We start from the raw sequence: 15,054 nt of genomic DNA, 5'->3' as shown, positions 1-15,054 counted from the left end.
TTCACAAAGTTGTTTTTATCAAAACAAAGTTCACATTTCGCCAAACAATGCTTAAAATTCCTAACTAAGAATTCCTGTTAACTTTGTACTGGAAGAGTACTTGGGCTGAGACTGATGACTTTTCCAGGGACACAAGAACACAAGAACCCATAGAGAAGGGGGCCACTAGACTAGAGCGACATGATCAGTGATTGCATGTCATCAGTAATGTCACTTAAGCAACTGTGATCAGTGATTTATGACACTGATAGGCTGATGTCTGCACCGCTCAGCTGGGTGTGATTTTTTCTTTGACATTATGTTACACTCATTTAGTTTCGCAGTACTGCTGCCATACACCTGTTAAGCAGGAGGCTCTGAAGGTGGATGCTGGCTGGTATTACACTGAACTATGCAGTACATGTCTACCAGTTTCCTTTTCCGGTCACACATTTCCATGGTCACAGGTTTCACTGTAACACCGGGGGCTCACCCACTCATTCTCTCTCTCACATGCACAGACACTACTGGGTTCCTGCAGGACTTTCCTGGAGGATTTGGCACTCCATTCTGAGGGTTCGCCATGCTCAGAAATGGCCTGTTTGAGACTCTGTGCATTGCTGTTGAGGGACCCGCGCTGCCTCTTACAGATGTCACCGTTCAGAATGTCTTGGATGTGCTGCACGATGAGGTTCATGGCCACCATATTGTCAACTCCTCTTGGGATGATGACATCGGCATACTTCTTAGTAGGCAAGCAGAACTCCTCAAAGCCCTGCTTGACAAATGTGATGTATTGAGAGAGAATCTGCTCGAGGCCTCTCCCTCTCTTCATGTCTCGCAAGACTCTCCGAGATAGTCTAACATCGGAGTCTGTGTCCACAAAGAGCTTCATGTGAAACATGTCACGCACCTCCTGGGTGTAGAAGACAAGGATCCCCTCCAAGAGAACCACATCTGCTGGATAAATGGTGATTTTGTCCTCCAGTTTGGAATGAGTGACAAAGTCGTATGTCGGCACCTGAACGACCTTCCCACCCACGATGTCCTTCAGGGTTTGGTAGATTAATACATTGTCAAATGCATCTGGATGGTCAAAGTTGTACTGGCCCTTCAATGCCTTTGCCTTCTGGTCTGGGGTCAGGACTCTGTAGAAGCTGTCCTGGCTTATGATAGCCACCTTCCTCTGGCGATGGTCCACCTTGTGCTGGCCCAGGAGCTCCATGATCTTGGCACATACTGTGGACTTGCCGCTGGCAGTTCCTCCGCTAACCCCGATCAGGAATGGACAAGGATGTCGCGGCTTCTCCGCCTCGGCCAGGGGTCCAAGAGCAGCCATCACAAGCAGATAGATGTAGGACAGGACACACGACTGCAGTGGGCTAGTAGCTATAGCTCCCACCCTATTATAGTAGTAAGATCGTAATTGCTCGAGTAACATCACTGGTGACACAATCACTGATGACATCACAATGCTCGAGCGACATCACTGATGACATCATCATCGATGCTTGAGTTGCATCACTGGTGACATCACAAATAATCTGTCTACATACTATGGGTGCAGCTCAAAAAATTAGTGCAATATTTTTTGTCACTCATTTCATACCCTAGTAATCAGCTAATTTACTCAAACCACCTGCAAAGGTTTCCTGAGCCTTTAAATGGTCAGTCTGGTTCAGTAGGCTACACAATCATGGGGAAGACTGCTGACTTGACAGTTGTCCAGAAGACAGTCATTGGCACCCTCCACAAGGAGGGTAAGCCACAAAAGGTCATTGCTAAAGAAGCTGGTTGTTCACAGAGTGCTGTATCCAAGCATATTCATAGAAAGTTGAGTGGAAGGAAAAAGTGTGGTAGGAAAAGGTGCACAAGTAACAGGGATAACCGCAGCCTTGAGAGGATTCTTCAAGCAAAAGCCATTCAAGAATGTGGGGGAGCATCACAAGGAGTGGACTGAGACTGGAGTCTGCGCATCAAGAGCCACTACGCACAGACGAATCCAGGACATGGGCTACAAATGTCGCATTCCTCATGTCAAGCCACTCCTGAACCAGAGACAATGTCAGAAGCGTCTTACCTGGGCTAAGGAGAAAAAGAACTGGACTGTTGCTCAGTGGTCCAAAGTCCTCTTTTCAGATGAAAGTAAATTTTGCATTTCATTTGGAAATCAAGGTCTCAGAGTCTGGAGGAAGAATGGAGAGGCACACAATCCACATTGCTTGAAGTCCAGTGTGAGGTTTCCACAGTCAGTGATGATTTGGGGTGCCATGTCATCTGCTGGTGTTGGTCCACTGTGTTTTCTGAAGTCCACAGTCAACGCAGCCATCTACCAGGACATTTTAGAGAGCACTTCATGCTTCCTTCTGCTGACAAGCTTTATGGAGATGCTGATTTCATTTTTCAGCAGGACTTGGCACCTGCCCACACTGCCAAAAGTACCAAAAGCTGGTTCAATGACCATGGTATTACTGTGCTTGATTGGCCAGCAAACTCGCCTGACCTGAACCCCATTGAGAATCTATGGGGTATTGTCAAGAGGAAGATGAAAGACACCAGACCCAACAATGCAGATGACCGGAAGGCCGCTATCAAAGCAACCTGGGCTTCCATTACACCTCAGCAGTGCCACAGGCTGATCGCCTCCATGCCGCATTGATGCAGTAATTCATGCAAAAGGAAGCCCAACCAAGTATTGAGTGCATGGAAATTAACTTTTTTGGGGATTTTTTGATTTTATTGATTTATTGATGTAATATTCTAATTTTCTGAGACACTGAATATTGGGTTTTCATTATCTGTAAGCCATAACCACCAAAATTACAAGAAATAAAAGCTTGAAATATTCACTCTATGTGTAATGAATCTGTATAATATATGAGTTTCACTTTCTGAAATGAGTGACAAAAAATATTGCACTTTTTCACGATATTATAATTTTTTGAGCTGCACCTGTATAATCCGAGAGCCGGTGCACTTATTGTTCAGTTGTGATGTCATCATTTATGTCACGCGAGCAACTGTAAAGCCACTAGTGATGCCATAAGTGAGTTGTGGTCATCTGTGATCACTCGAGGCAACTGTGATGTCATTAGTGATGTCATAAGCAATGTCACTCAAGTAGTTGTGATGTCATTAGTGATGTAATAAATCCTTCCCGGCTGAGGTTATAAGTAAGACTGGCATACGAAGAGGTCAGAAACATGAACATGGATTTCCAAACTCGTTTCATCGTCTTGTGCTCCCTGATGGCTTTCACCTGTGCGCATCCAGTGAAATTTATCGACTGCGGCTCATCTGTTGGCAAAGTATCAGTGGTTGACATTACCCCGTGTCCTCATCAACCGTGCCAGCTGCACAAAGGACACTCCTACAGTGTCAATGTGACGTTCAGGAGCACTGTGGCGAGCAAGACGAGCAAAGCCGTGGTGCACGGAGTCATCGCTGGAGTCCCCATTCCCTTCCCCATCCCCGTCGAAGACGGCTGCAAGTCTGGAATCGAGTGTCCCATCCAGAAGCAGAAGAGCTACCACTACGTGAATCAACTGCCTGTGAAGACTGAGTATCCTGCTATAAAGCTGGTTGTAGAGTGGGAACTGAGAGACGACACCAGCAAAGACCTGTTCTGCATTAAGTTCCCGGTTCAGATTGTGAGCTAAATTCTCAACGCTACCTCCTACACAATGTTTTTTTTTTTAAAGGGATTACAATTTGAGAAGAGGTCTAACGAATATTGGGAATGTTAATGTCACACAAGGCAGAATACTCATTTGATTTGCGTGATGATGAAGTTTATGTGCTATATTCTTTATTAGATGTTCGCATTTATTATTAATTTTAATTATTTATTTTGCATTATTCGACTCGACGAGTTTTGCAGTGTGTGCATATTTTGGAGTTTCCGCCTACTAGTGATGATGGACTGATTACCTGTGATTGCGGACGCCTGGAGCAGTGGGAGTGGAATGCTGGGGAGCCAATGGGCAAGCGGGACTGGGGAACGTCTTTTGGTTCATCAGGGTGAAGAAGAAGAAGAAGAAGAAGCAGCAGACCGAGCACGCCACACCGCCGCTGTCAGACGCTGAGCCACACTGACTTTGACCTGAGACACGGGACACCGGCCGAGAAGGAGCAGTGAACCGACACTATAATGTATCTACGGGCCTGATACCGCTGCTGGGCGAGGCTGAAGCTTTGGCCCAGGCGATACATCATCCCATGAGCGAGCGGACGGCGCTGACCGGAGATGACCGGAGCTGTGTCGGAGCCAGAGGGCCGTGCGTCGGAGAGGATCGCCTACCTACTGTATACACGCTGCGCTGTGGGACTCTGTTCATATCCCGCATAGAAACAAGTGGGGGACACGTCGGCGGTGGCAGTGGCTGTGCTGCTGCTAAGGTCAAGAATGAAGATCACTCAACCTTAGCCGAAGTCGCAGATACAGCCACAGCAGGATCTGATGGAGCACAATGTGAAGCTAGCTGCGGAGGTGAAGCAGAGGCAGTCACGTTTGAACACCAGCAGCCGTCTGTACTGTGATCAAGCCGGCAGGGTTCACATCACCCCAGAGGAGAGGCAGCGCCGTTTAAACACCCGGAGCTGCCTGTACTGTGGTCGAGCCGGCCATTACCTCTCCACCGGCTCCCGGCGTCCAGTAAGTGGGTCCACCGCTCGCCGGCCCGTAAGACCCTTAGCGGGTCGAGAGTGCGAGGGTTCTGTTCCGAAGTCCATACAGCTGGGCAGCATTCACTTGACCCGAAAGAAGCGCCGTTTGCTGCACAATACCAAATATGGGACTTGGGGTATCTGGGCACAGAGCCCACAAACTGTATTTTAATTTAGGATTTTATTTTTGCATTTTTAGCCTCAGTTCCCAGTGCTTTTATTGGGCTTTTATACCTTTCCGATTCTGCACTTTATTTCATACTGCTAATCGTCTAGCTTTTAACTCCCCAGTATAGAGACACTGCGGAGCGCGTCATCATTCAGAAACCATGCCCAAAACGGGGGAAAACAGAAACCCCCCCTCCAATCCTGGCGTTCTCCTATGTCGCGTGCATGGTTGGTTGCGTGTTGCACCAAAAGATCGTATAGGCTATACGGAAGATGAACACTCCAACTTACTTCGACAGCTAGATCCACATTTTTCTTCTCGCCAATTCTCAATGGCTTCCTTGTTTTGCTCAGGAGTACAAAAAAACTTTTAACTGGTGATTCTTCTTTACATTTGTTGTCTGCGCAGCCCATCACACAACAGCTTTTAGCTATGTTTAATTCAAGGAAAATGAATGACGCTGGTCTATGGGAGTGAACGGAGCGATTTCCCCCGTGATGGGCGTGACCTATTTCATGCAGTGTCTCTATTTTATTGTGTGGATATACCATCCTTGCTGCTACAGAAAAAATAAATTGTATAATCTTTGGGCCAATGTGCTTCAGTCTCTGTCCTTGTGCTACTGTTCACACTGCTCTCCTGGTACGAACCTGAGTAAAACATATATTGTTTTGGTTGTTTCAAAGGAGTTCCTAGGCTCTAACACAAACCTACTGTAGGTGACGCTGTCAGGCAACAAGTAGCATCCGCCACATCAGAATGACTCCCATATTTAAGATCCCATATTTCATTAATTCATCAAATTTGGTTTTAAGGTGTTGCTTTTTCCACTTGTTGACAAGACTTTCATTTGCCGTGCAACCACCTAGAATTCTGCATCTGAGTGAATACATACAAATAAATAAAATCAAGGGCTTACTTTTTTCCTCACAAAAGCCAATGATTTAGAAGAGTTGTGGATGTAAAATGAGGATAATGAAGAGTTGTGGACGTAAAAACAAGAGGATGATTGTGTGAAAGACCCTGACTTGTGAACTACATTCCACTGCAATGCACTTTTCCGTCTTGTCTTACTTGCTGCTGTGTAGTCAGAAAAGGTATTTAAGACGTACTGTACATTTTTCTTTATTAAAACTTTTGTAACAACACTTCTTGCAGAATGTTACTACCAGAACACAAGGAATTGGATTTTGTGAGTGAATTTGAATGCGGTAGTTAATTCTAATAAAGATGTATAACATAATCCAGTCTGCCAAGCGGATCATCTGGGATGAGATCTTCTCTGTGCATAGCCACATAGTGGAAACAGTGGAGAGGAGGACTCTGATGGATCTGATGAGCTGTGCAGAGCCCTGGGGAGGGAAGGTTGTATGCCTGGGTGGTGGTGACCCCCGCCAGACTCCTCCTGTGGTGAAGAGTGGCGGTCGTGCACAAATTGTCTGCGCCTGCATCCTCACCACTCGGCCAGATCATGGAGACGTACAAGTTGGACCAAAACATGAGGACCGGCCCAAATGAGGTGGAATTCTCCAACTATCTGTTGAGGATCGGTGGAGACCAGGAGAAGACACACGAAGATGTGGGGTTGAAACAAAATCAAGATTCCTGCTGCACACCTGGTCATGTCTTTGCCTCAGCTGATCCAATACATCTTCCCAAACCTGGCCTCTGCCTGCGACTCTCCAGCAAACCTGATGGCTCGGACTGTCTACACGCCACTGAACAAAGACGTCGCAGAGGTCAATGATCAATGCATCAACATCTTCACTGGGGTGTTGAAAGAGTACCTCTGCAGATATGATCCTGGAGGACAACCTGAAAGACTCCATTCCTCCTGAATTTCTACACTCTTTGACACCTTCCGGCCTCCCCGAGGGAGGTACTGATCAGTACCTAACCCCGTTTCGTGCAGGACAAGGACAAGAGAACGACAGAGTTGGTACCCACGGCCAAGAAGGAAACGAGCGTCCAGTGTGAAGGTGTTTGTGGGGGACAACAAGGATGGTCTGACATACAACATAGACACCGAACTGCTTTAACAGACATTGTCTACACCGAACTGCTTTAACAGACATTGCCTACACTGAGCTGCTTTAACAGACTTTGTCTACACCGAGCTGCTTTAACAGACATTGCCTACACCGAACTGCTTTAACAGACATTGCCTACCTACACCGAGCTGCTTTAACAGACATTGTCTACACCAAGCTGCTTTAACAGACATTGTCTACGCCGAGCTGCTTTAACAGACATTGCCTACCTACACCGAGCTGCTTTAACAGACATTGCCTACACCGAGCTGCTTTAACAGACACCGAACTGCTTTAAATGACTGTTGACATTTGAGCTTGCATTCCCTGGATTCTGTTCTTCCGTTCCGGATGTTCACTGTTGTGTTGGTGAACTGCTGTAGTATGTTACATATTTATTTCTCACTCCTCATTAGAGACTACCTTTGAGAAACGGTTCACAAATTCACTCATATTGGACACACACTGCGCATGCTCACAATCGGAGGGGGGGAGGGAGAAAGTTGTGGTGTCACTTGGGCATTTGTGATGTCATCAGTGATGTCACTCGAGCAACTAAATACGCAGCTGAGCAATTGTGCGCAACACATGCCAGTTGAGCAGGTGAGGTCGATCAAGTCCCGAGCTGCGGGCGAGGCCAGGGGAGCGGCCGATTTCCATAACTGCACCCATGGCGCATCATCTCCAGAGTCTCCACCCTATAGGCGCGCAAGATTTCTAGTATACATAAAGGCTGTTTTATGGTTGTCAACAGTGTGACTGACATACTATGTCTTTTTACAGCATTTTTGTTATATATACTCTGCTATACTGCATTCAAGACAACTCGAACTCGGAACTTTCAACTCGGATTTTCCGGCCTCCGGCATATTGCGTTCACGCTGTTTTTAACTGAGTTACAAAAATATACACAGCTAGCTAATTTCATTGGTAAAATAGCTGTTGAATTCAACATATTGCTATAATCAGAGTGAAATATAAACAATATGAACGCATATTGCATAATTACACCTCAAATTAGGTCAACAAACACTTTGATGACATCAACTCGGACAAATTTTGAAATGATACCCGAATTTCCGACAGCCATTCCAATTCATTTTTTACAGGTCGGAGCTTGTTTTTTCGAGTTGTCTTGAATGGGGTATGTTCCATACAAACCATAAAACAGCCTTAACTGATATCATCAGTGATTATGACCGACACTGATGATGTCATTGACATTGTGACATCAATGATGTCATCAATCATTACAGATGTCATTGTACAGAATGTCTTGGATGTGCTGCACAATGAGCTTCATGGCCACCATATTGTCAACTCCTCTTGGGATGATGACATCTGCATACTTCTTAGTAGGCAAGCAGAACTCCTCAAAGCCCTGCTTGACAAACGTGATGTATTGAGAGATAATCTGCTCGAGGCCTCTCCCTCTCTTCATGTCTCGCAAGATTCTGCGAGCTAGTCTAATATCAGAGTCTGTGTCCACAAAGAGCTTCATGTGAAACATGTCACGCACCTCCTGGGTGTAGAAGACAAGGATCCCCTCCAAGAGAACCACATCTGCTGGATAAATGGTGATTTTGCCCTCCAGTCTGGAATGAGTGACAAAGTCGTATGTTGGCACCTCAACCAACTTCCCCTCCACAATGTCCTTCATGGTTTGGTACATTAACACATTGTCAAATGCATCTGGATGGTCAAAGTTGTACTGGCCCTTCAATGCCTTTGCCTTCTCGTCTGGGGTCAGGACTCTGTAGAAGCTGTCCTGGTTTATGATAGCCACCTTCCTCTGGCGATGGTCCACCTTGTGCTGGCCCAGGAGCTCCATGATCTTGGCACATACTGTGGACTTGCCGCTGGCAGTTCCTCCGCTGACCCCGATCAGGAATGGACAAGGATGTGGTGCATCGGCCAGGGGTCCGAGAGCAGCCATCAGAGGCCAGCAGGTATAGCTCCTGCCCTATTATAGCAGTAAGATTGTAATTGCTCGAGTGACATCACTGGTGACATAATCACTAATGACATCACAATGCCCGAGTGACATCACTGATGACGTCATCATTGATGCTCGAGTGACATCACAGCAGCCATCTGGACACAAGACTGCAGTGGACACTAGTGGAGTCCACTGCATTCTTGCGTGTCTATGCTATACCTCCTGCCCTATTATATTAATCTTCTGTGGTGTTTTATGGCAGTTGGCATCCTTTATGTGTTATTACCGCCTCCTGGATTTATCTCTATCATTATTAGTCCAAGAAAAATATTTTAATTGCTGAGGTGACATCATCACCGATGACGTCACTGATGATATCACAATTGCTCGAGTGACATCACTGATGACATCATCATAGAGTGCTTGAGTCACATCACTGGTGACCTCACCAATTCCATATAAAAGTGATATCATCAGTGATGACATCATCAGTGATAACATTGATGTCACTTGAGCAATTGTGATGTCATCAGTGATGATGCCATCAGTGATGATGACACACTCACAGACACGGACACGCACAAAATAGTAACCGGATTTTGTGCTCAAGTAAAAAAAATAAATGAGCTGTTAGCTGGCTGTTAGCTACGTTAGCCGAGCTCACTGCTGCTGCTGTAACCACTTTGTCGAGGTCAAAACGCCACTGAGTCACCAAAAGTTTTGCTTTTCGAGTCACACTCTTTCCAATAAGCCCCATCAGCTTTGAAATCCGTTAGCCGGTTGTTGAGCTGCAAGCAATAATGCAGCTTGCACTAACTTTGCGCCGGTTCCCGGCTGTATAGCGCACAGCGCAGACAAAGAGTATTGAAGGGAAGAGACGAAGCTCTCACGCTTTTTTGACATGGGCGCTGCAGCTGCCATGATGTTGCAGTGGAACAAGCCTTCGATTCTTATCAATGTAAGAGATCAGATGACGTGCGACTACGCCGTTTTTAGAACTTTGAAATAGAACACCAACTGCTATAGACGCTTTTAACTTGACAACATAAACATTCTAAATTGAACCCCAGCTCATTTCCTGTTGCAGTGTTTGCTATAATACAATAGGACAGGACTGCTAGTCAGGACTGACAACTCTGTGAAAACCGTCTATACAGGAGAAACAGACTTGGAGGGGTTGGGGGCCTTTCAGTCAAACAGTCCTGAGCTCCTTGGATTTACGGTATATCTGAAGCTTCTCATATTCCAGTGCAGCCTTCATGAAGCCTGAGGAGACACCAGCTGCAGTCCACGCTGAGGTGAGAAGAACGGCTAACCATTATTTATATTGCGTTGTCAGTTGAATGTCCTTAAACAATGATATCTACTCCATCTGCCTGGTTTGTGTACATAAACCCACTGATTATTGGGTTTCCAATGAAGATCATGATGTACTGTACTGTCACAAGCTCACCCAGTTGGACACAACGGTTATAGGTCATCCCTGTTTACATAACATGTGTATGTGTGTGTGTGTGTGTGTGTGTGTGTGTGTGTGTGTGTCAATAAGGTGTGAGAAAATCTATCCCCCCCCCCCCCACTTCCTGATAAACTTGTTTGTTGTGCTTTCCCAATCAGCTATCATCCATCTTTGCGGTGGTCGAGCTTGGCTTCCCCTAAGGTTTTGGGGTTGCGTTTGATATCGCACCACTATCTCTGTATCTTATCGCTATCTAAATGACCAGCAGTCAGGGAGCGAGGACAGTGCATACCAAGCATACCCCCCCCCCCTCCCCCGATACTGTGAGGCCAGACTGGGCCGAGGGGGCTTGATAAGCAGTGACAGTTGAGGCAAAGTATTTCTGTGACTGACGGCTATTGACTGGGCGATATGGTGATTTGTTTCTGCGCCGCGCGGCACAATTGATTAGCCATAAGGAAGCTCAGGAGACGTTATTCGATTACTATTCAGAGAGATTGAGTGTCAGTCTGCATGGGATCCATCCTCCATATCTCATCCATCTCTCTCTGTCTTCCTCTCCCTCTCTGTCTCTCCCCTCACAATATATTAGTCATTTTCAATCTCAGCTGGCTGATATGATATGGAGGCGTCTCCCCAAATAATGACGGATCCTTATAGGGTTGTTGTCTTCACCTGTCCATCCGTGTTCCCTCTCTTTCCGGCTCTGTCTGGGTGTCCTCTCTAATAGTCTAAAATGGTAAATGGACTGCAAAGACCTGTGTGTTAGGGTTCGTACTATAGTGTCCGTTTGTGCAGCCAATGCAGAAGTTACTTAAACGTGCGTTTTTTCAAATGGCCTGCAGGGGGTTGACTCCACTCACTCACTCACTGACTCACTGCGTCGACTCAGGCCAGGATGGCCGCCGTCGGGCACGATGTCGGACCTTCCACACGTCTCGTGCTTCCATCAGGGCCCGCAGCTCCCCAGTTGTTGCAGCTCCGCAGTCCTCTTTTAGGGTGTTGTTCACCATGGTCTTTAGTGGTCTCCCAGGGTTCATCCTTCCATGAGTTGGTTCCCACAGAATGACTCGGCTAGCAGGCAAATCAGGGTGACTCGCGCAGTTTGATGGAGAGGGTCCATGTCTCGCTCCCATAGAGCAATATCGTCTCTATGCAGTAGCGACAAAGATCCTCGAGTGGGGCGACTCCACTGGGTGCAAAAAGAGGTCAGATTACATGGAAGTGAATGGGAAGATGGCGCTACTTCTCACTTGATTAATGGCCTCAGTAAACACTCTCCTTATGAGTTTATGGTCTCAATCACTAGTTTCAAGTCTTCATCAATACAGCGGCATGATTGACAGACTGCCTGTCCTGCGTCACTTCTGACTCCAAATAATCAAACCACTGCTCCTATAGTTCTAAGAAGGTTCCTGGTATAGTCCAGGGCGATTAGGGAGATATTAAGGTCAGTTTGCGCAAAAGCACCCAATTTGGCTCAGATGTAGACCAGGGCATGCTCTATTGATTTAGCGAGAGCGCCCGAGCAGGCGACACTCGGGATAGTCATGGCGTCAAATCTAATATGGCCGCCGAGCTTAAAGTGGCTATATCTCAATTACTATTCAACCTAGAAAGGTGGTTTTCATGTCTACCTCTAGGTTTTAAGGGTCAAGGCATACAACGGAATGAGTGAAATTACCATCAGTTAATTATTTGTGGACAAATCCAAGATGGCGTCCCAGGGCCCCAAATTCAGGTGAATAGGGTCAAATTGAATAGATATCATCATGAAACGGACAATATGTTTTTGTATTACAAGTTTTCTGAAATGTTACGTTTAAATGTGCAATTTTACAGAAAACTAACCCATTAGGCCAGGCAATATATTAAAGAAAGAGAGCACCTAACTCTGAACAAATTGATAGAGAAGGGTTTTCAATGGATTCTGGTACTATTGGGCATTTTAAATAACATACTAAGAATCTAGGCAAATCTACCTTCCGGAAATGGGTCATTCTCAAGATGGTTGAATAGTAATTGAGATATAGCCATTTTAAGCTCCCGCCTCCTGGCAGCCGCCATCAAGCTTCCACGCAGGGTGCTGGCACAGGCATCAGGAGCAATTTGGGGTTCAGTATCTTGCCCAAGGACACTTCCACATGCATGACCCGCTCTACCTCCTGAGCCACAGTCTACCTCCTGAGCCACAGTCTGTCTCCTGAGCCACAGTCTACCTCCTGAGCCACAGTCTACCTCCTGAGCCACAGTCTACCTCCTGAGCCACAGTCTACCTCCTGAGCCACAGTCTACCTCCTGAGCCACAGTCTACCTCCTGAGCCACAGTCTACCTCCTGAGCCACAGTCTACCTCCTGAGCCACAGTCTGCCTCCTGAGCCACAGTCTGCCTCCTGAGCCACAGTCTACCTCCTGAGCCACAGACTACCTCCTGAGCCACAGTCTACCTCCTGAGCCACAGTCTACCTCCTGAGCCACAGTCTACCTCCTGAGCCACAGTCTACCTGTCTCCAGTGGCGGCTGGTGGTGATATTGGCTGGGTGGGCTAACAAATGCACATTATACCCATGATAGTTCACACTGCAGCAGCAGCAGCGAGATACCAAGTTACAGCAACAACAAGTGCTCTACAACCCCCAAAAAACTTTAGGTTGGGGTTCAACCTGGGGTCCAAGCTGGATGCACTACTGTACAAAAAAAAAATACTGCAACTGTTTTTATCACAACATATCCAGAATAAAGCAAGTTGGTAAGCACATCAGAAATACAGTCATTATAGAAGAGACTGAGAGACATTAGCAGAAAAAAAAGTAAGAATGGGAATAAAAAGAGAAATTAGCACTAATGGGGGATAAAAATGGGATAAAAAATCAGGGGGAAAAAATAAAACAAAATAAAGAAAAAAGAAGAGACTGAGAGACAGGCAATATGTAGTTAGACAGGAAAGCTAAAGGGGGCTTATGGCTACTTGCAGCCCCCTCGGCACTAGTGTGGTGCTCGTCACTTGCCACGTCTCTTTCCATGGGTTCCAGTGGTGCTCATTGACAGTTCATTGTAGACATTATTTTTTAACAATCTCTGAAAACACCACTGAGATTAAAGACTATATGGATCTAGAAGGTACAAGTCACGCTGAGTTCAATGGTGGTCTCCGTTTTGAGTGGAGGAAATTGCATTTTTGCACGAGCTAATCTCGAAACAACACTCACTTCCTCCTCCCCATTTTCACACAAGTGGCCAGAGCCTCACAGCCGCTGTCATTGGTCCAAAGCCAGTGCCTGTCAGGGCCTGTGGGCTGAATCAGGGCTGAATGTCAAGGGGGCGTGACAACACCTGTCACTCAAAGATGATTGGTAGCTGATGCTGTGTTTGGGTTGTAAAGAATAAGCGCATTTAGATCTATCCTGTGGTGTTTTCTTGTGACTAGGTGGTGCTGTTGCTGCTCTATAGGTTCCACCAAAATATAAAACAATGTGTTCTCAGGTTGTTGTTTTTAATAATGACAAATAAATAAAACTAAAAATAATAATGATAAAAAAATCTCATCTTTATTGTAAAAGATATAGGAGGACTTAGTTAGCCCTGCTAGCCCATTGAGCCGTCCCTGCCTGTCTCTCTGTTTGATAGTTGGTCTCTCTCTCTATATCTCTCTCTAAATATATGCATTCATCCTATAGAGAATCTTTCTGGACAGTGACAACAATAACACCGATGATTGATTACAGAAAAGCAAAGTTAGAGCAGAGTTTACAGGGCTGATGTGTTTCTTATTATGGCACGACATCACATACCGAGCACACACTTCTATTGTTTCAACATTTTCTCCAAGCAGGAGACACATTTCTTGTTGATACTGAGTTTTGACAGTTCTCTTCTTTCAGAGATTTTTGAAAAGTAGTTCCTGATGTGTTCATACTTGGCACAGGAAAGGAATGTTCTTCACTTCCTATTTCTCCTGAGTCGTACACACACATACACGCACGCACGCACGCACGCACGCACGCACGCACGCACGCACGCACGCACGCACGCACGCACACACACACACACACACACACACACACACACTTCTCTTGGCAGCCAGGTTCTCCTGTGCCCGTCTGGTGGTCACTGAGTCATACTGAGTGTATCGTCAGCTTCCTCTGTCTGGGCCGTTTGATTCTGATAAGATACTGGGCCAAATTGTAATTTGTTTTAAGGTTATTTTCTTTATAAGTTTGATTTAGTTTCCCCCTCCCCCTCCCCCTCCCCCCCTCTAATTGCAAAGGTGGTTGTGTGGTTAGGTTTAAGTCAGTGTTTTTTGGTCAGGTAACCCAAGAGGTCTCTCTCTCTCTCTCTCTCTCTCTCTCTCTCTCTCTCTCTCTCTCTCGCTCTCTCTCTCTCTCTCTCTCTCTCTCTCTCTCTCTCTGGGTTTCCCAGGCTTCATTTTTGCAATGAAGGCCACAGATTTCACCACCATAATATGGTGCTATTGGTTTAATAACTGAATGGAACATTTTAAACCCGATTTTTTTTGATAGGATTCAATCTATACAGTGATTTTCTTATTGTATGACTGTGTGTCTCGTCTGCCAAGTTTCATGTTGCTAAATCTCCCAGATAAAGTGATTGCCATGCCCAGATAAATTGCTGGTTACATGATTGAAAGTTGGTCCACCCAGTTTAAATTGGTATTTGGTAGGCTACTTATGTTCCCGAGAAGGGGATTTTTGTGTGTGAAAGATCATTACTTTTTCAAGATTGATAGAACATCTCCCTCCCTCCCTCCCTCCCTCCCTTTCTCTCTCTCTCTCTCTCTCTCTGTCTCTCTCTC

At 46.0% G+C, this 15,054-nt stretch overlaps 3 pseudogenes across 3 annotated transcripts; 1 reads left to right on the top strand and 2 right to left on the bottom strand.

The window, feature by feature from the left end:
- Positions 1–424: 424 nt before the first annotated feature.
- On the bottom strand, positions 425–1,318 carry LOC310772997 (uridine-cytidine kinase 1 pseudogene; annotated as a pseudogene). Its single transcript has one exon. The product of its transcript is annotated as a uridine-cytidine kinase 1 pseudogene (transcript).
- A 1,870-nt stretch (positions 1,319–3,188) lies between these two features.
- LOC310773806 (NPC intracellular cholesterol transporter 2 pseudogene) lies at positions 3,189–3,638 on the top strand (annotated as a pseudogene). Its single transcript has one exon. The product of its transcript is annotated as an NPC intracellular cholesterol transporter 2 pseudogene (transcript).
- Positions 3,639–8,086: 4,448 nt separating this feature from the next.
- LOC310772996 (uridine-cytidine kinase 1 pseudogene) lies at positions 8,087–8,779 on the bottom strand (annotated as a pseudogene). The gene has a single exon. The product of its transcript is annotated as a uridine-cytidine kinase 1 pseudogene (transcript).
- Between the last annotated feature and the right edge of the window lie 6,275 nt (positions 8,780–15,054).

This window comes from Poromitra crassiceps (genome assembly GCF_964638095.1).
Source record: "Poromitra crassiceps genome assembly, chromosome: 3".
NCBI lineage: Eukaryota > Metazoa > Chordata > Actinopteri > Beryciformes > Melamphaidae > Poromitra > Poromitra crassiceps.
The sequence above is the reverse complement of the archived record's forward strand: the minus strand, read 5'-3'. Positions and strand labels throughout refer to the sequence as shown.